Source organism: Dendropsophus ebraccatus, chromosome 13 (genome assembly GCF_027789765.1).
Source record: "Dendropsophus ebraccatus isolate aDenEbr1 chromosome 13, aDenEbr1.pat, whole genome shotgun sequence".
Classification (NCBI taxonomy): domain Eukaryota; kingdom Metazoa; phylum Chordata; class Amphibia; order Anura; family Hylidae; genus Dendropsophus; species Dendropsophus ebraccatus.
Genome location: NC_091466.1, coordinates 154,880 through 176,171, shown reverse-complemented (window position 1 = coordinate 176,171; position 21,292 = coordinate 154,880). Strand labels below are relative to the sequence as shown.

At 53.0% G+C, this 21,292-nt stretch overlaps 1 protein-coding gene across 4 annotated transcripts in view; it reads right to left on the bottom strand.

The window, feature by feature from the left end:
* ASPDH (aspartate dehydrogenase domain containing) overlaps positions 1–6,533 on the bottom strand; it is a 97,285-nt gene extending 90,752 nt beyond the window's left edge. For 2 of the 4 annotated variants that reach the window (XM_069950013.1, XM_069950016.1), the window contains exons 1-2: positions 6,484–6,533; positions 6,167–6,210 (exon numbers count right to left, since the gene is read on the bottom strand). The gene's annotated coding sequence lies outside the window, so the exon portion shown is untranslated. Of the gene's footprint in view, positions 1–2,419; positions 2,487–5,339; positions 5,362–6,166; positions 6,211–6,483 lie in introns of those variants that run through there. The other 2 variants (XM_069950014.1, XM_069950015.1) reach the window with 2 other exon arrangements.
* Positions 6,534–21,292: the final 14,759 nt, after the last annotated feature.

Genomic DNA, 21,292 nt, shown 5'->3' with positions numbered 1-21,292 from the left:
ACCGCTATACTGTTACTGACCAAATCCTGTACACTGAGACCAATATTACCAGTATATAGGAAGGAAATGTTACCGCCACACCACAACCACTACCATCACCACCATATTGTCACTGACCAAATCCAGTATACTGAGGCTGCATTCCCACGTGGGATTCATGTACCGGAGTCCCCCCGCACAGTGCTGTTACTACAGCGCGGCCAGGGGTGATTCTAGCCTCTCTGCTGCCCGAGGCGAACTATAGAATGATAGTCAATCCGCCCACATTATAATCCACTACTGCCCCCCCCCCCCACTGCTGTCCCCAATAAACATAATGTTTGGTCCCTTGCTGCACAGAGGATGTCAGGAGAGGAGGGGGCTAATCCTATAGGAGAGGTCCCAGCAGCACAGAGGATGTCAGGAGAGGAGGGTGCTAATCCTATAGGAGAGGTCCCAGCAGCACAGAGGATGTCAGGAGAGGAGGGTGCTAATCCTATAGGAGAAGTCCCAACAGCACAGAGGATGTCAGGAGAGGAGGGGGCTGATACTATAGGAGAGGTCCCAGCAGCACAGAGGATGTCAGGAGAGGAGGGTGCTAATCCTATAGGAGAAGTCCCAACAGCACAGAAGAGGTCAGGAGAGGAGGGTGCTAATCCTATAGGAGAGGTCCCAGCAGCACAGAGGATGTCAGGAGAGGAGGGTGCTAATCCTATAGGAGAGGTCCCAGCAGCACAGAGGATGTCAGGAGAGGAGGGTGCTAATCCTATAGGAGAGGTCCCAGCAGCACAGAGGATGTCAGGAGAGGAGGGTGCTAATCCTATAGGAGAGGTCCCAGCAGCACAGAGGATGTCAGGAGAGGAGGGTGCTAATCCTATAGGAGAGGTCCCAGCAGCACAGAGGATGTCAGGAGAGGAGGGTGCTAATCCTATAGGAGAGGTCCCAGCAGCACAGAGGATGTCAGGAGAGGAGGGTGCTAATCCTATAGGAGAAGTCCCAGCAGCACAGAGGATGTCAGGAGAGGAGGGTGCTAATCCTATAGGAGAAGTCCCAGCAGCACAGAGGATGTCAGGAGAGGAGGGTGATCTTTTAGGAGAGGTGACAGCTGCACAGAGGATGTCAGGAGAGGAGGGTGCTGATCTTTTAGGAGATGGTCCCCCTCTCCCCCCCTTATAGATGGTCCCCCTCTTCCCCCCCCCCCCTTATAGATGGTCCCCCTCCCTTATAGATGCCCCCCCTTATAGATGGTCCCCCTCTTTCCCCCCTCCCTTATAGATGGTCCCCCTCTTCCCTCTCCCCCCTCCCTTATAGATGGTCCCCGCCCTTATAGACGGTCCCCCTCTTTCCCCCCTCCCTTATAGATGCCCCCCTTCCCCCCCCCTTATAGATGGTCCTCCTCTTCCCTCTCCCTTATAGATGGTCCCCTTCTCCCCCCCCCCCCCACCTTATAGATGGCCCCCCTCTCATAGATGGTCCCCCTCTTCCACTCATTTAAAGATGGTCCCCCTCTCCCCCCCCTTATAGATGGTCCCCCTCTTCCCCCCTCCCTTATAGATGGTCCCCTTCTTCCCCCCCCCACCTTATAGATGGTCCCCCTCTTCCCTCTCCCCCCCCTTATAGATGGTCCCCCTCTTCCCTCTCCCCCCTCCCTTATAGACGGTCCCCCTCTTTCCCCCCTCCCTTATAGATGGTCCCCTTCCCCCTCTCATAGATGGTCCCCCTCTTCCCCCCCCTTATAGATGGTCCCCCTCTCCCCCCCCCCTTATAGATGGTCCCCCTCTCATAGATGGTCCCCCTCTTCCCCCCCCCCCCTTATAGATGGTCCCCCCCCCCCCCTGCACAGCAGATAAAACAAAAACAGCACATAACTCACCTGCCCTCCGTTCCCCCGTCGAGCCTCTCTGGTCTGGTCCTCGGCTGATGCACGGCTGCCGAGGTGTCCCGTCCTGTCCCCGGCAGCGCGCGCATCAGAGAGCTCCCCCTACGGATCACGGACATGGAATGCCGGTACCGGAGACCCCCGCGCCCAGACAGTATCTGTAATGAGATGTTGGGAGCGGGGGGAGACTGTATTCATAAGCGCCGCGCTGTAGTAACAGCACCGCACGGCTGATTCACTACAGCGCGGCGCTTATGAATACATTCTCCCCCGCTCCCAGCATCTAATTACAGATGCTGTCCGGGTGCGGGGGGACTCCGGTACATGCATTTCTGACGGATCACGGAACGTGGGAATGCAGCCTAAGACCAATAAAACACACAGCACCAGATCACAAGTAACAAACATCACCACATACTGACTAACACCACCGCTGCTACTGAATAAGATCCACTGTACACAGATCACTATCACCTCATCCAGGCAAACAGAGGCTGACCCAGCTCCACACAGGTTCTGTACACCATATACATTACAGTGCAGTTACATCAGGTGACTCACAGGGGACGTCTTCTCTGATCGGAGTTCTTCCCTTTTCTTCTTCTCCATCTGTCCTGGGCCGTTATGAGAACTTCTCCGAGCCACAAATCCACAGAATCTGCCAGACAGACATATTAGGCTCCTCATTCCTGCACCATCCTCATCTCTATACACACTGCACATTTGTATTGGCCCCTTTACACCCTCATTTAGTGGGTAGGCTGACTATGTGACCCCCCCTTATTGTGTATGCCCCCCTCTGTGTAGCCTCCTTATAGATGGTTCCACTCTGTGTATCCCATATAGTATATGCCCCCCCTGTATATTCCCTCTTATAAATTGCCCCCCCTGTGTTGTCCCCCTCATAGAAGGCCCCCTATGTTGTCCCCCTTATAAATGGCCACCTATGTTGTCCTCCTTATAGATGGCCCCCTCCCCCCTTCCCCTTATAAGAGGGAGGGGGAGAGGGGGCCATCTATGAAGGGGAGAGGGGGCTATATATAAGGGGGGGGGGAGGGGGCCATCTATAAAGAGGGGGGATAATGGGCCATCTATAGAGAGGGGGAGAGAGGGGGCAATAAGGGGAGAGGGGGCCATCTATAGAGAGGGGGGAGGGGGCCATCTACAGAGAGGGAGGGCATCTATAGAGGGGGAGGGGGCATCTATAGAGAGGGGGGGAGAGAGGGCTATGTATGAGGGGAGAGGGGGGCTATGTATTGAGAGGGGGGGCATCTATAGGGAGGGGGGAGGGGGCCATTTATAGAGAGGGGGGGGGAGAGGGGGCCATCTATGAAGGGGAGAGGGGGCTATCTATCCCCCCCATAGATGCCCCCTCTCTATAGAAGGCCCCCTCTCCCCTCATAGATAGCCCTCTTTCCCCCCTCTCTATAGATAACCCCCTCTCTCCTCATAGATCCCCCCCCTTATAGATAGCCCCCTCCCCCCTCTCTATAGATGGCCCCCTCCCCCCTCTCTATAGATGCCCCCCCTCCCCCCTCTCTATAGATGGCCCCCTCCCCCCTCTCTATAGATGGCCCCCTCTCAATAGATAGCCCCCCTCTCCCCTCATAGATAGCCCTCTTTCCCCCTTTCTATAGATGCCCCCCTCCCCCCTCTCTATAGATGCCCCCCTATAGATGGCCCCCTCCCCCCTCTCTATAGATGCCCCCCTATAGATGGCCCCCTCCCCCCTCTCTATAGATGGCCCCCTCTCTATAGATGCCCCCCCTCCCCTCTCTATAGATGGCCCCCTCCCCCTTCTCTATAGATGGCTCCCTCCCCCCTCTCTATAGATGGCCCCCTCTCCCCTCTCTATAGATGGCCCCCTCTCCCCTCTCTATAGATGGCCCCCTCCCCCCTCTCTATAGATGGCCCCCTCTCCCCTCTCTATAGATGGCCCCCTCCCCCCTCTCTATAGATGGCCCCCTCCCCCCTCTCCCCCCCTCTTTATAGATACCCCCTCTCCCCTGAGTGCAGATTAAAAACACACACACAACTCACCTTACAACCCGCTCCCCGGTTGCTCCTCCTGCAACCTCCGTGTTCTCCCCGGGTGATGTGCGGCTGACGGGGATGTCCCGTCCTTTCCCCGGCAGCGCTTGCATCTGAACTCCCTGTACGCTGGGGCTGGGACTTCCGGCACAGGAAGCGAGACGCTCTCTGTACCGGAAGTCAGGGCCCCAGACAGCACAGGAGTTCAGATGCGAGCGCTGCCGGGGATACGACGATGATTGACTGGGGGGGGGGGGCGCGGGGGCCCCCTCTAGTGACGGGCCAGGTCGCAGTGGCGACCACTGCGACCCTGGTAATTACGCCACTGTATATAGCTGTATATACTGTAGGTGTGTGTGCATACTCTTCATGTATATAGGTGTGTATACTGTAGATGTGTGTGTATACTGTTCATGTATATAGGTGCAGGCTCGGACTGGGCCCCCGGTGGGCCCCTCCCCCGTTAAAGGACCCTGAACCACAAGCAGGCCTCCAGTTTAGGATCTCCCTATGATCGGGAGATCAAGGGGCCCACTGCTGCCTCCCACACTGCTTTGGTGATGACAGAATGGCAGCAGTGCCCAGCTACTATACAATCATGGGCCCCACTTCCCCCTGCAGTCTCTATGCACCGGTCTCTGTCTGCTGCAGCTCCCAGGCACCGCACTCTTCCTGTCTGTCACCCAGGGGGCCCATTCCACACAGTAAACAAACTTACAGGTGGCAGACAGGAAGATGCTGAGAGAAGCTGCAGCAGGGCCCCCTCCGTCCCCTCCTCTCTACAGTGATGTCCTCTCTCCTACTGTATCCAGGTCCAGTCTCCTGAAGGCAGCTATATACCAGCTATACTTACTGTATCCAGGTCCAGTCTCGTGAAGGCAGCTATATAACAGCTATACTTACTGTATCCAGGTCCAGTCTCCTGAAGGCAGCTATATAACAGCTATACTTACTGTATCCAGGTCCAGTCTCGTGAAGGCAGCTATATAACAGCTATACTTACTGTATCCAGGTCCAGTCTCCTGACTGCTATATAACAGCTATATTTACTGTATCCAGGTCCAGTCTCCTGAAGGCAGCTATATAACAGCTATACTTACTGTATCCAGGTCCAGTCTCCTGAAGGCAGCTATATAACAGCTATACTTACTGTATCCAGGTCCAGTCTCCTGAAGGCTGCTATATACCAGCTATACTTACTGTATCCAGGTCCAGTCTCCTGAAGGCTGCTATATAACAGCTATACTTACTGTATCCAGGTCCAGTCTCCTGAAGGCTGCTATATAACAGCTATACTTACTGTATCCAGGTCCAGTCTCCTGAAGGCTGCTATATAACAGCTATACTTACTGTATCCAGGTCCAGTCTCCTGAAGGCTGCTATATAACAGCTATACTTACTGTATCCAGGTCCAGTCTCCTGAAGGCTGCTATATAACAGCTATACTTACTGTATACAGGTCCAGTCTCCTATATAACAGCTATACTTACTGTATCCAGGTCCAGTCTCCTGACTGCTATATAACAGCTATACTTACTGTATCCAGGTCCAGTCTCCTGAAGGCTGCTATATACCAGCTATACTTACTGTATCCAGGTCCAGTCTCCTGAAGGCTGCTATATACCAGCTATACTTACTGTATCCAGGTCCAGTCTCCTGACTGCTATATAACAGCTATACTTACTGTATCCAGGTCCAGTCTCCTGAAGGCTGCTATATACCAGCTATACTTACTGTATCCAGGTCCAGTCTCCTGAAGGCTGCTATATACCAGCTATACTTACCGTATCCAGGTCCAGTCTCCTGAAGGCAGCTATATAACAGCTATACTTACTGTATCCAGGTCCAGTCTCCTGAAGGCTGCTATATACCAGCTATACTTACCGTATCCAGGTCCAGTCTCCTGAAGGCTGCTATATACCAGCTATACTTACCGTATCCAGGTCCAGTCTCCTGAAGGCTGCTATATACCAGCTATACTTACCGTATCCAGGTCCAGTCTCCTGAAGGCTGCTATATAACAGCTATACTTACTGTATCCAGGTCCAGTCTCCTGAAGGCAGCTATATACCAGCTATACTTACTGTATCCAGGTCCAGTCTCCTGAAGGCAGCTATATAACAGCTATACTTACTGTATCCAGGTCCAGTCTCCTGAAGGCTGCTATATAACAGCTATACTTACTGTATACAGGTCCAGTCTCCTGAAGGCTGCTATATAACAGCTATACTTACTGTATACAGGTCCAGTCCCCTGCTATATAACAGCTATACTTACTGTATACAGGTCCAGTCTCCTAAAGGCAGATTTTCTGACTTGTTCTGATTGAAAAAAAACAAAGACTAAAATTTAGAATTCTGGCCAGTACAGAGAGTCACGGCTCAATGTGTCCATTAATCACATGACTTCTCTCTGTGAGCGCTCAGATGTGTATAGGTGTATATACACTATAGGTGTGTGTATACTCTACATGTGTGTGTATATTTAGGTGTGTATACTGTATATGTATGTAGATGTACTGTATGTATATACTGTAGCTGTGTGTGTATACTTTACAGGTATATAAGAGGATCTGCAGTACTGAGTTCTTGTACCTTCCTCTCGGCTCCGCTAGAGTCCGGTCATCTGTAGAACTTTGATCCCTGTGGGATTGTGGGAAGGTTTGGTTGGAGTTAATGATTCTCATCTCTCTGGGCCGATGTGTATGAAGTGTAAGGGGGTGATCCCTCCATCCCCCTCAAGACTAGATCCCACATTAGTAAATGAAAAAAATCTCGACACTCACCGATAAAGATGCTTGTATTTTTATTAAGTATCCAACATGGAAACAAAAATAGAAGGTGTTTTGGCTGTGTGCCTGACATAATGACATTACACTTACAGGAATACACAGTAATGTATATGGGAGACATCCCAGGAGCACATAGTATCTCTAGTAAAAGCTACTACTGTATATTCCATAGTGTAAGGGAAAGGAAAACAACATACAATAACAAGCAGAAAAAGATTATAGAGATATATACACAAGGAGATATATATATATTATGTATATTTGACTCTTATGTCATGTAGGTGATCTGCTATGCACCTACATGACATAAGATTAAGACGTGCCTGTTCAGATGATGCAGATTACCAACAGCAGACTGTTATGCTGGAGGAGAGACTCAGAAAAAGAGGCTATGCACCATGGATGCTCAGGAGAGCGAGAGAATCTGCAGCCTCTAGAGACAGGGACTCGCTCCTCCATCCAGCCTGTAATAAAAATGACAGCGACAAAAGTAAGAAAAAGTAAGAAAATAGTAAAACCTGTTTTTTCCACAGCCCATAGCAGGCAGTTTACTATGGTTAAACATGTCATTCATAAATACCTGCCAATCCTGTATCAGGATAGTAAGTGACATCTTACAGAATGCTTGTCAGCTAGTGGCACGTCAGTTGGCAATATTGGGTCTCCATCGATGCTACCAAAGGCCTCAAGTAATAGAGTGTGGCTGAAACAGAAAGGTTTCTTTGCCTGTGGTGGCGCCAGATGCAATGTAAGCAAGTCCCACAATATCCAGTCATTTATTAACTGTCATTCACACCATGCAGTTTATGCCACTCAGTGTTCCCTTTGTAATCTTATGTATGTAGGATGCACTGCCCGGAAAATAAGCAGAGCACCTACATGACATAAGAGTCAAAAATGTAAGAGGTGGTGACAGGAAGCAGAAGCGTCTCAATAGAGAACCGTTCTGGATTCTAACTAAATACACGCGTTCCAGCAGGTTTAAACTTCAGATCAGATCTTCTTTATATCAATGAATAGTTTTTTTTTGTTTGTTTGTTTTTTAAACCTATGCTGACACTTTTAGTGCACCATTTTTTCATCTTTAGGACGTCAGTTTTCTTTTCATGTGAATTTGTGAGTTGTATGTCCATTATTCATTTAGCTGTGATAAAGGCTGGTTACAGCCGAAACGCATCTAGCTTATGGTGCGTTTACACAGAAAGATTTATCTGACAGATTTTGGAAGCCAAAGCCAGGAATGGATTTGAAAAAAGGATAGATCCCAGTCTTTCCTTTATGACCTGATCCCTGTTTATAGTCTGTTCCTGGTTTTGGCTTCAAAGATCTGTCAGATAAATCTGTCTGTGTAAACACACCATCACATGTACCTGTTCACATGCTGTATTTTATGGAAGTTTTTTCTACAATAAAGTAAGTGTTTTTAAGGACTTTTTTTGCTAGAACATTTTTTCATTTGTAACATTGGGGTTAATTAGGCAAGGAACTTGACACAAGTGACAAGTGAAAGTACTTATAGAACAAAGAGTCCCAGCCTGGCCCAGATATCAAAAGCTGACTGGGAGAGTCAGCTATCAGTCACTAGACACTGCTACATCAAGAAATAGCAAAGTAGAATCTAAGGCCGCTCCATGTGAGGTCCCCCAGTCTCCAGCAGCTCCATGTGAGGTCCCCCAGTCTCCAGCAGCCCCTCCATGTGAGGTCCCCCAGTCTCCAGCAGCCGCTCCATGTGAGGTCCCGCAGTCCCCAGCAGCCGCTCCATGTGAGGTCCCCTAGTCTCCAGCAGCCGCTCCATGTGAGGTCCCCCAGTCTCCAGCAGCCGCTCCATGTGAGGTCCCCCAGTCTCCAGCAGCCGCTCCATGTGAGGTCCCCCAGTCTCCAGCAGCTCCATGTGAGGTCCCCCAGTCTCCAGCAGCCCCTCCATGTGAGGTCCCCCAGTCTCCAGCAGCCGCTCCATGTGAGGTCCCGCAGTCCCCAGCAGCCGCTCCATGTGAGGTCCCCCAGTCTCCAGCAGCCGCTCCATGTGAGGTCCCCCAGTCTCCAGCAGCCGCTCCATGTGAGGTCCCCCAGTCTCCAGCAGCCGCTCCATGTGAGGTCCCCCAGTCTCCAGCAGCCGCTCCATGTGAGGTCCCCCAGTTTCCAGCAGCCGCTCCATGTGAGGTCCCCCAGTCTCCAGCAGCACCCGCTCCATGTGAGGCCCCCCAGTCTCCAGCAGCCGCTCCATGTGAGGTCCCCCAGTCTCCAGCAGCCGTTCCATGTGAGGTCTCCCAGTCTCCAGCAGCCGCTCCATGTGAGGTCCCCCAGTCTCCAGCAGCCTCTCCATGTGAGGTCCCCCAGTCTCCAGCAGCCGTTCCATGTGAGGTCCCCCAGTCTCCAGCAGCCGCTCCATGTGAGGTCTCCCAGTCTCCAGCAGCCGCTCCATGTGAGGTCTCCCAGTCTCCAGCAGCCGCTCCATGTGAGGTCCCCCAGTCTCCAGCAGCCGCTCCATGTGAGGTCCCCAGTCTCCAGCAGCTCCATGTGAGGTCCCCCAGTCTCTACCAGCAGCAGCCGCTCCATGTGAGGTCCCTCAGTCTCCAGCAGCAGCCGCTCCATGTGAGGTCCCCCAGTCTCCAGCAGCCGCTCCATGTGAGGTCCCCCAGTCTCCAGCAGCAGCCGCTCCATGTGAGGTCCCCCAGTCTCCAGCAGCAGCCGCTCCATGTGAGGTCCCCCAGTCTCCAGCAGCAGCAGCCGCTCCTTGTAAGGTCCGCCAGTCTCCAGCAGCAGCTCCATGTGAGGTCCCCCAGTCTCCAGCAGCAGCCGCTCCATGTGAGGTCTCCCAGTCTCCAGCAGCCGCTCCATGTGAGGTCCCCCAGTCTCCAGCAGCCGCTCCATGTGAGGTCCCCAGTCTCCAGCAGCTCCATGTGAGGTCCCCCAGTCTCTACCAGCAGCAGCCGCTCCATGTGAGGTCCCTCAGTCTCCAGCAGCAGCCGCTCCATGTGAGGTCCCCCAGTCTCCAGCAGCCGCTCCATGTGAGGACCCCCAGTCTCCAGCAGCAGCCGCTCCATGTGAGGTCCCCCAGTCTCCAGCAGCAGCCGCTCCATGTGAGGTCCCCCAGTCTCCAGCAGCAGCAGCCGCTCCTTGTAAGGTCCGCCAGTCTCCAGCAGCAGCTCCATGTGAGGTCCCCCAGTCTCCAGCAGCCGCTCCATGTGAGGTCCCCCAGTCTCCAGCAGCCGCTCCATGTGAGGTCCCGCAGTCTCCAGCAGCAGCCGCTCCATGTGAGGTCCCCAGTCTCCAGCAGCCGCTCCATGTGAGGTCCCCCAGTCTCCAGCAGCAGCAGCTCCATGTAAGGTCCCCCAGTCTCCAGCAGCAGCCGCTCCCTGTGAGGTCCCCCAGTCTCCAGCAGCAGCCGCTCCCTGTGAGGCCCCCCCAGTCTCCAGCAGCCGCTCCCTGTGAGGCCCCCCCAGTCTCCAGCAGCTGCTCCATGTGAGGATCCCCAGTCTCCAGCAGCCGCTCCATGTGAGGCCCCCCAGCCTCCAGCAGCAGCCGCTCCATGTGAGGTCTCCCAGTCTCCAGCAGCCGCTCCATATGAGGTCCCCCAGTCTCCACCAGCAGCAGCCGCTCCATGTGAGGTCCCCCAGTCTCCAGCAGCCGCTCCATGTGAGGTCCCCCAGTCTCCAGCAGCCGCTCCATGTGAGGTCCCCCAGTCTCCAGCAGCCGCTCCATGTGAGGCCCCCCAGTCTCCAGCAGCCGCTCCATGTGAGGTCCCCCAGTCTCCAGCAGCTGCTCCATATGAGGTCCCCCAGTCTCCACCAGCAGCAGCCGCTCCATGTGAGGTCCCCCAGTCTCCAGCAGCAGCTCCATGTGAGGTCCCCCAGTCTCCAGCAGCCGCTCCATGTGAGCTCCCCCAGTCTCCAGCAGCCGCTCCATGTGAGGTCCCCCAGTCTCCAGCAGCAGCTCCATGTGAGGTCCCTCAGTCTCCAGCAGCAGCAGCCGCTCCATGTGAGGTCCCCCAGTCTCCAGCAGCCGCTCCATGTGAGGTCCTCCAGTCTCCAGCAGCCCCTCCATGTGAGGCCCCCCAGTCTCCAGCAGCCGCTCCATGTGAGGTCCCCCAGTCTCCAGCAGCCGCTCCTTGTAAGGTCCCCCAGTCTCCAGCAGCCGCTCCCTGTGAGGTCCCCCAGTCTCCAGCAGCCGCTCCCTGTGAGGTCCCCCAGTCTCCAGCAGCACCCGCTCCTTGTAAGGTCCCCCAGTCTCCAGCAGCCGCTCCATGTGAGGTCCCCCAGTCTCCAGCAGCTCCATGTGAGGCCCCCCAGTCTCCAGCAGCCGCTCCATGTGAGGTCCCCCAGTCTCCAGCAGCCGCTCCTTGTAAGGTCCCCCAGTCTCCAGCAGCCGCTCCATGTGAGGTCCCCCAGTCTCCAGCAGCAGCCGCTCCCTGTGAGGTCCCCCAGTCTCCAGCAGCAGCCGCTCCATGTGAGGTTCCTCATTCTCCAGCAGCCGCTCCCTGTGAGGCCCCCCCAGTCTCCAGCAGCCCCATGTGAGGTCCCTCAGTCTCCAGCAGCCGCTCCATATGAGGTCCCCCAGTCTCCACCAGCAGCAGCCGCTCCATGTGAGGTCCCCCAGTCTCCACCAGCAGCAGCCGCTCCATGTGAGGTCCCCCAGTCTCCACCAGCAGCAGCCGCTCCATGTGAGGTCCCCCAGTCTCCAGCAGCCGCTCCATGTGAGGTCCCCCAGTCTCCAGCAGCCGCTCCATGTGAGCTCCCCCAGTCTCCAGCAGCCGCTCCATGTGAGCTCCCCCAGTCTCCAGCAGCCGCTCCATGTGAGGTTCCCCAGTCTCCAGCAGCCGCTCCATGTGAGGTCCCCCAGTCTCCAGCAGCCGCTCCATGTGAGGTCCCCCAGTCTCCAGCAGCCGCTCCATGTGAGGTCCCCCAGTCTCCAGCAGCAGCCGCTCCATGTGAGGTCCCCCAGTCTCCAGCAGCCGCTCCTTGTAAGGTCCCCCAGTCTCCAGCAGCAGCCGCTCCCTGTGAGGTCCCCCAGTCTCCAGCAGCAGCAGCCGCTCCCTGTGAGGTCCCCCAGTCTCCAGCAGCAGCCGCTCCCTGTGAGGCCCCCCCAGTCTCCAGCAGCTCCATGTGAGGTCCCTCAGTCTCCAGCAGCCGCTCCATATGAGGTCCCCCAGTCTCCACCAGCAGCAGCCGCTCCATGTGAGGTCCCCCAGTCTCCAGCAGCCGCTCCATGTGAGGTCCCCCAGTCTCCAGCAGCCGCTCCATGTGAGGTCCCGCAGTCTCCAGCAGCCGCTCCATGTGAGGTCCCCCAGTCTCCAGCAGCACCCGCTCCATGTGAGGCCCCCAGTCTCCAGCAGCCGCTCCATGTGAGGTCCCCCAGTCTCCAGCAGCTGCTCCATATGAGGTCCCCCAGTCTCCACCAGCAGCAGCCTCTCCATGTGAGGTCCCCCAGTCTCCAGCAGCAGCTCCATGTGAGGTCCCCCAGTCTCCAGCAGCCGCTCCATGTGAGCTCCCCCAGTCTCCAGCAGCCGCTCCATGTGAGGTCCCTCAGTCTCCAGCAGCAGCAGCCGCTCCATGTGAGGTCCCCCAGTCTCCAGCAGCACCCGCTCCATGTGAGGTCCCTCAGTCTCCAGCAGCCGCTCCATATGAGGTCCCCCAGTCTCCAGCAGCAGCAGCCGCTCCATGTGAGGTCCCGCAGTCTCCAGCAGCCGCTCCATGTGAGGTCCCGCAGTCTCCAGCAGCCGCTCCATGTGAGGTCCCCCAGTCTCCAGCAGCCGCTCCATGTGAGGTCCCGCAGTCTCCAGCAGCCGCTCCATGTGAGGTCCCCCAGTCTCCAGCAGCACCCGCTCCATGTGAGGTCCCCCAGTCTCCAGCAGCAGCTCCATGTGAGGTCCCTCAGTCTCCAGCAGCAGCAGCCGCTCCATGTGAGGTCCCCCAGTCTCCAGCAGCCGCTCCATGTGAGGTCCTCCAGTCTCCAGCAGCCCCTCCATGTGAGGCCCCCCAGTCTCCAGCAGCCGCTCCATGTGAGGTCCCCCAGTCTCCAGCAGCCGCTCCTTGTAAGGTCCCCCAGTCTCCAGCAGCCGCTCCTTGTAAGGTCCCCCAGTCTCCAGCAGCCGCTCCCTGTGAGGTCCCCCAGTCTCCAGCAGCACCCGCTCCTTGTAAGGTCCCCCAGTCTCCAGCAGCCGCTCCATGTGAGGTCCCCCAGTCTCCAGCAGCTCCATGTGAGGCCCCCCAGTCTCCAGCAGCCGCTCCATGTGAGGTCCCCCAGTCTCCAGCAGCTGCTCCACGTCAGGTCCCCCAGTCTCCAGCAGCCGCTCCATATGAGGTCCCCCAGTCTCCACCAGCAGCAGCCGCTCCATGTGAGGTCCCCCAGTCTCCAGCAGCCGCTCCATGTGAGGTCCCCTAGTCTCCAGCAGCCGCTCCATGTGAGGTCCCCCAGTCTCCAGCAGCCGCTCCATGTGAGCTCCCCCAGTCTCCAGCAGCCGCTCCATGTGAGGTCCCCCAGTCTCCAGCAGCCGCTCCATGTGAGGTCCCCCAGTCTCCAGCAGCCGCTCCATGTGAGGTCCCCCAGTCTCCAGCAGCCGCTCCATGTGAGGTCCCTCAGTCTCCAGCAGCCGCTCCCTGTGAGGCCCCCCCAGTCTCCAGCAGCTCCATGTGAGGTCTCCCAGTCTCCAGCAGCAGCTCCATGTGAGGTCCCCCAGTCTCCAGCAGCCGCTCCATGTTAGGTCCCCCAGTCTCCAGCAGCCGCTCCATGTGAGCTCCCCCAGTCTCCAGCAACCGCTCCATGTGAGGTCCCCCAGTCTCCAGCAGCAGCCGCTCCCTGTGAGGTCCCCCAGTCTCCAGCAGCAGCCGCTCCATGTGAGGTCCCTCAGTCTCCAGCAGCCGCTCCCTGTGAGGCCCCCCCAGTCTCCAGCAGCTCCATGTGAGGTCCCCCAGTCTCCAGCAGCCGCTCCATGTTAGGTCCCCCAGTCTCCAGCAGCCGCTCCCTGTGAGGCCCCCCCAGTCTCCAGCCGCTCCATGTGAGGTCCCTCAGTCTCCAGCAGCCGCTCCCTGTGAGGCCCCCCCAGTCTCCAGCAGCCGCTCCATGTGAGGTCCTCCAGTCTCCAGCAGCCGCTCCATGTGAGGTCCCTCAGTCTCCAGCAGCCGCTCCATGTGAGGTCCCCGAGTCTCCAGCAGCAGCAGCCGCTCCATGTGAGGTCCCCCAGTCTCCAGCAGCCGCTCCATGTTAGGTCCCCCAGTCTCCAGCAGCCGTTCCATGTGAGCTCCCCCAGTCTCCAGCAGCCGCTCCATGTGAGGTCCCCCAGTCTCCAGCAGCCGCTCCATGTGAGGTCCCCCAGTCTCCAGCAGCCGCTCCATGTGAGGTCCCTCAGTCTCCAGCAGCCGCTCCCTGTGAGGCCCCCCCAGTCTCCAGCAGCTCCATGTGAGGTCCCCCAGTCTCCAGCAGCCGCTCCCTGTGAGGCCCCCCCAGTCTCCAGCAGCCGCTCCATGTGAGGTCCTCCAGTCTCCAGCAGCCGCTCCATGTGAGGTCCCTCAGTCTCCAGCAGCCGCTCCATGTGAGGTCCCCGAGTCTCCAGCAGCAGCAGCCGCTCCATGTGAGGTCCCCCAGTCTCCAGCAGCCGCTCCATGTTAGGTCCCCCAGTCTCCAGCAGCCGTTCCATGTGAGCTCCCCCAGTCTCCAGCAGCCGCTCCATGTGAGGTCCCCCAGTCTCCAGCAGCCGCTCCATGTGAGGTCCCCCAGTTTCCAGCAGCCGCTCCATGTGAGGTCCCCCAGTCTCCAGCAGCCGCTCCATGTGAGGTCCCCCAGTCTCCAGCAGCCGCACCATGTGAGGTCCCCCAGTCTCCAGCAGCCGCTCCATGTGAGATCCCCCAGTCTCCAGCAGCCGCTCCATGTGAGATCCCCCAGTCTCCAGCAGCCGCTCCATGTGAGGTCCCCCAGTCTCCAGCAGCCGCTCCATGTGAGATCCCCCAGTCTCCAGCAGCCGCTCCATGTGAGGTCCCCCAGTCTCCAGCAGCCGCTCCATGTGAGGTCCCCCAGTCTCCAGCAGCCGCACCATGTGAGGTCCCCCAGTCTCCAGCAGCCGCTCCATGTGAGATCCCCCAGTCTCCAGCAGCCGCTCCCCTCCCCTTTCCTTGTATCCATCCCCTCCTTGGTTGAACTTGATGGAGACTCAGACACAGGAGTATCCAAGCGTATTTTAAACAAACAAGAAAAACAATTCCTTACAGTTCTGAACCCCACAACTCTTCCCAAAATACACAAAGACCAAAAATCCCTCATTTAAGGTATAGGTAGTCTCACAGCAAATCTTTCTCATTATATAGATTTATGTTTCCAGAGGGTCATAACTCCCCTCCTATTTAAAAGATTTTAGCACTTTAATTAGCAACATTTTGCACATAGCCTGGGAAGATAACTTCATATTTTTAACTCTTGATGTAACAGCACTTTACTCCAATATTGCACATGATCAAGGTTTAGAAGCCATGGAATTTGCACTTAGGAACAGTGGTTTCTATGAGGACACTCAGATCGAGATGAAGTTCGTTTTAACGCACAACGCGTTTACTTTTCGAAATGTTTTTTATCGTCAGACCAGGTGGACCGCGATAGGGACTCGGGCCGCACCCAGTTATGCAAATTTGTTTATGGGGCAGTTCGAGTCCATTTACATCGCGGATTCCCCCTGGGCGAAGAAGAACATTGTTTTTTATAAAAGGTACATAGATGACCTTTTTATACTATGGCGCGGTGACTCTACATCCATTAACAACTATGTTTCCAATCTAAATTTTAACTGGGGTCTCACCTTTACACCTATGTACAATCATGACAACATTGTTTTTTTAGACTTGTTGATTGGACACATTGATAAAAAGATTTTTACTAAAACACATTTTAAGACTGTGGATTCCAATAGTTTTTTAAATTATAAGAGCAACCACTACAAAATATGGACATGCAATGTTCCATATAGTCAATTTTTACGCATCCGAAAGAATGTTACTACAGATGAAGATTTTAAAACTGAAAGCACAATTTAAAAAAGCGTTTTCTAGAAAAAGGCTACCCCAAAGAATTGTCCTCCAAAAAAAAACGCAGGAATTGAAAAGATAACATTATTGCAACCTAGACAGAAAACAAATGCCTTAGAGAAAAAATAGTTACATTGTTAAGGTGGTTCGACACATGTCTGGTGATGACTGGGATGACCCTTTCCTGGCTTTGACACCTTCTAAGCAATTAAACCCTAAGCAAATAACAACCTATTATATGTGGCTGACCCGCAAGTATGATTACTCCACCACCACCACAGGAATATCATACTGGACCACAGTCATAGATGACCTCACGGTAGACGATATCTTACAAGCCTTCCGCACTGCAGAAAAATACTTACCTTCTGCCTTCTATTGGGAAATGGCTTATAAAATTACCCATAGAGCCTATGTTTCTCCTCATAGGGGATTCCTTATTGGAAACACAACAGACCACTCCTGCCTGAAGTGCAAGGCCCCACACGCTGACCTCTTTCATTGTTTATGGGCATGCCCGTCTATACAGGCTTTTTGGAAGGTGGTTGTCACATTTGTCACCACCCGTCTTGGACTTTCCTGCTCCCTTTGGTGTATATTCGGCATTCCCACAGAAGAATCCCCAATACGATTAGCCACCAACAAACAATTGCTATTTTATGTCTCTGCTGCAGCAAGGAAGTCCATTCTCCATTGCTGGATAGAACCCTCTCCACCGACAAGAAGGCTCCTTCTTGAGAAACTAGTTCATCTCTTCCGTATGGACTGGGTACAGGCCTCTTTACTCAAAGAAAAGAAGGTCCAACATTTCTACCTCACATGGTCTAATTTCCGCAATACAACGTGGTATTTAGAACAGAATATTAGTGGTAGAGACCCGTTTGATTTTCATTGACATCAAGTCTCACTGCGGACCTTATCTCCTTCCCCGAGATGCTGCTCCTCCTCCTTTCCTCCGGGTGCACAGGGCCCCCCCCCCATGCCCCCTAAGTTGTCATGTTAAATGATCCTTTATAATATGCTTTATCTTTAGGAGAAAAAAAAAGTAATGTACTATCATATTTTTGTTTTGTTATTTGTTGACAATATGCTCATTGGATCGTACTCCTATATTACTTTTGACCTTCCCCTTTCCTTTCTGTACCCCTTCCCTTTTGATGCTGTTGAAAAATTTTCAATAAAAACAAGGTTTAAAAAAAAAGGTCCCGGGGGAAGGGGGGGGGGGGGGGGGGAGTCTGGATTTAATTGTAGGATGGAGTCTAGAGGCCGCCTTAACAAACCTTTTTATCCAGTGATGGTCGGCTAATTTATAGTCAAACAAGACACTTAGGGCAGATATTTGTACCTTAATCGTACTTGGTCGCGGGGGGGGGGCAAGGGGGGGGGGGGTGGGCAAGTACGTTAATAGGTCTATTGACGAATCTGCAAAAGGCCTTCCATGTCCTAAGGTAAATGAGGGAAGTGACCTTCTTCCTACTAGCTAGTAATGTAGTAATGACTTCCGATGAGAGGCCTCTGTCCACTAGCAATTGCCTCTCAAGTGCCAGGCAGTCAGATGAAGGTTCTGTACTTGTGGATGGCATATTGGACCCTGTCTGAGCAGATCCCCCCTCTCTGGTAGTAGCCAAGGGTCTGACACAGACATCTTTCTCAGAAAAGGAAACCATACCCTTCTGGGCCAAAAGGGTGCTATTAGGATTATGTGGGCCTTGTCCTGTCGAATCTTTCTGATCACTCTGGGCAAGAGTCTGATTGGCGGGAAGGCATATAGAAGGCCCCTGTTCCATGGTTGAGCTAAAGCGTCTATTGCCAGGGGATAGTCTCTCGGGCACAGGGAGAAGTTCTTAACCTTCCTGTTTGTTCGTGAGGCGAACAAATCTATTTCTGGGGTGCCCCATAGTGTGCATATTTCTGAAAAAGTCTCTTGGCATAGTTCCCACTCCCCTTGATTGAGGGAATACCTGCTAGGAAAGTCCGCCCTGACGTTTTCCACACCTTTCAGATGTAATGTGGTTCCACTAACCTGAACAGGAAGTGTGTGACTCTCAAAAGGTTTTGAGACCTGGTGCCCCCGATGATTGATGTAGGAGACTGTAGTCTGGTTGTCTGACAAAATTCTTACATCCTTCCCTTCTAGGAACGGAAGGGCCTGGGACACAGAGAGGAATGCTGCTCTTAATTCCCTCACATTCTGGGGGTCCTTGGCTTCTTCCGGGCTCCAAAGCCCCTGGAAAACCAGAGAACCTGAGTGAGCCCCCCACCCCCGAGGGCTGGCATCTGTGGTGATAGTGATGACGTCCTTGGGGTTCCAGGGGAGACCCCTGGAGAGATCATCTAAGTCTGTCCACCAGGAAAGTGATCTGCAAGTCTGTGGAGACAGAATAAGGGGAGAGTCAAGGGATTCTACTGTACCATCCCAATCACTAAGTATTTGTGTCTGAAGGACCCTCCAGTGATATTGTGCCCAGGGGACGGCAGGAATGCAGGAAGTGAACAGGCCTAGAAGTGACATGGGTTTCCTAAAGGTGGTGAGAGGTTGATCTATGAGATTTCTAGCCTTAGAGGAAACTAAAGAGATCTTGAGATGTTGTGGTAAAACAGGAGTTACTCACCAGGTAATGATGTTTCCCAGAGTACATGACAGCACCACCACAGAGGGAGGGACTCCGCCCCCAGTAACAGGAAACCTGGAGAGATAAAAGGAAAGGCCCTCCTCTCCCTCCTCAGTGAATTTCCGAGACCGAAAAGAGCCTTATTAAACAGCCATATGTCTATACAATTTATAATCAAAGAAAACACTACGTAACACAACAGAAAAAAACACCCCTCGTGAACACCTTAGTGCAGGAAGAAGGAAAAGAAGGGTGGGAATGTGATGGTGTTGTCATGTACTCTCGGAAACATCATTACCTGTTGAGTAACTCCTGTTTTCTCTATCGACATGACAGCACCACCAGAGACAATACCAGAGAAGAGAACTTAGGGTGGGACCACAGCTTGCAACACTTTCCTCCCAAAAGCCATATCAAAAGAAGAGGAAAGATCCAACCTATAATGCCGAAAAAAAGTGTGGGGTGAAGACCAAACAGCCGCTTTACAGATTTGCTCTAGCGTAGCATCCCCTTTTTCTGCCCAAGAAGCCGCCACCGCCTGTGTCGAGTGAGCCCTGAGAGAGAGAGGAGGAGAAAGACCAGCAGACCCATAACACATGCAAATGGCCTGTCTCATCCATCTAGCTAAGGTGCCCCTAGTTATTTTATTCCCTTTATTGGGCCCTGCATACTGGATAAAGAGAGACTTAGACTTCCTAAATGAACTGGTTATGTCTAAGTAATGTAGCACTGCTCTCCTAACATCTAGATGGTTGAACTCTCTCTCCCTATCATTTTTAGGGTCATTACAGAATGACGGTAGAACCACCTCCTGGGACCTATGTAAGTCAGATGTAACTTTCGGCAGAAACTAGGGATCCGGTCTAAACACGATCCTGTCAGATAAAATCTTAGTGTAAGGTTCTGTGCTAGAGAAATGAATCATTTCGCCTACCCTTCTGGCTGATGTTACTGCCACTAACAAAGCTGTCTTGAGTGTAACTAACTTAGCAGATGCATCAATGATTGGTTCAAACGGTTCTTTCATAAGTGCATTCAGAACTATATTTAAGTCCCAAGGGGGAACCGTTTTTATAATTTTAGGGCAGAGCTTAGACATAGCAGTAAAAAACCTTATAACCCATGGATGTCTGGCTAGAGGATGGTTATACAGAGCCCCTAGGGCTGAGACCTGAACCTTCAATGTCGCTGTTTTGAGCCCTTTTTCCAAGTCCCTTTGTAAAAAATCCAAAATCTGTGCCAGATTGGGTTTATCAAAATCCAGTGTACTTTGCCCCACAAAATTAAAAAAGGCTTATAAAGTAAATTTTGCATGTTATAGGCTTCCTACTCTTCTGCAGCGTAGTGATAACTGTATCCGACAGACCCTTCCCTTTGAGGATTAACCTTTCAAGAGCCAGGCCATCAAATGCAGCTGCCTGACCTGCGGGTGTTGCACTGGCCCTTGAAGTAGTAGGTCTGCCTGATCCGGCAGTACCCATGGATCTGTCACGGCCCAGTCTCTCAGGCAAGAGAACCAGGTTCTCCGGGGCCAGAATGGTGCAATCAAGATGACTCTGGCTCTCTCCTGCCTTTATCTTTTTCAGCACCCTTGGAAGAAGAACTGTCGGGGGAAAAGCGTACATCAGGTCCCACCTCCAGCTCTGAGACAGAGCATCCACCGCTAAGGGATGATCTTCCGGGGACAATGAGAAGAAATTCCTCACTTGTCGATTCCTCCGGGTGGCAAATAAATCTATTTCCGGCACCCCCCACAATTGTGTAATCCTTTGAAACACTGCCGGGTTAAACTGCCACTCTCCCTGGTGAAGCTGGTTGCGACTTAGATAGTCGGCTCGCACATTGAGGGAACCCTTTAAGTGGACCGCTGACAGACTCAAGAGATTTGTTTCTGCAAATGAAAAAATCTGGTATGAAAGACTTAGAGACTGGCTTCTTGTTGTTCCTTGCCTATTAACTATTGCCACTGCTGTAGAATTATCTGATAATACACGGACACTAGAATTCTGGATGTAATCTTTCACAACCTTAAGTGTCTCTAAAATTGCTGCTACTTTTCTAAAGTTAGAGGATCTGTTTCTGAAGGATCTATCCCAGGACCCCTGAAAATCTAACTCCCCTAGGTGGGCTCCCCAACCCCTGGGGCTGGCATCTGTGGTAACAATTATGCAACAAGGATTTACCCAACTAAGGCCACCTGTCGTATGTTCCCTGTCTAACCACCAGAGAAGACTCTGCAATACATCCTGAGAAAGAGCTACCCTCTTATGTAACCTCCTTGGGGACCCATCCCATAACCCCAGAAGGTATAATTGTAGGGGCCTAGAGTGTATTTGGGCCCAAGGTACAGCTGGTATGGCTGCTGTCAATAACCCTAACAGGGACATACCCTTCCTGATTGTAGTTAAGGGATTCCTTAGGATTGACGAAACTGTAGCCTCTATTTTTATAAGAAATGATCTTTGTGAAGAGGAATCTAAGACGACCCCTTGGAATTTCTTCTTTTGAGCTGGGGATAAAGAAGATTTCTCCACATTAACTATCCACCCTAGCTTTTTTATAATGTTTAAAGTCCTAGATATATGAGATTGCAGATTTTTTTCCGTATCAGCTACTAACAAAAAATCGTCCAGATAGGGGACAAACAAACCTGGACCCTCTCTGATGTGCGCTGCCATTTCCGCCACGACTTTTGTAAATATTCTGGGCGCAATCGCTATGCCGAATGGCAATGCCTGAAACTGAAGATGACAAAGTGTACCATTCAAAAAAAATTGCCAGTCTTAAATATCTCTGGTAGTCTTTATGTATAGGCACATGTAAATAAGCGTCTTTTAAATCAATTGACGCCATGAAGCAGTCTTTGGTTAACAAATTTATTGTGGACCTTATTGTTTCCATTTTAAACTTATAGTATTTTAAAAACTTATTCAAGGGCTTCAAATTAATTATCACTCTATACGAGAGATCTCGTTTTTGCACCAACAAAACG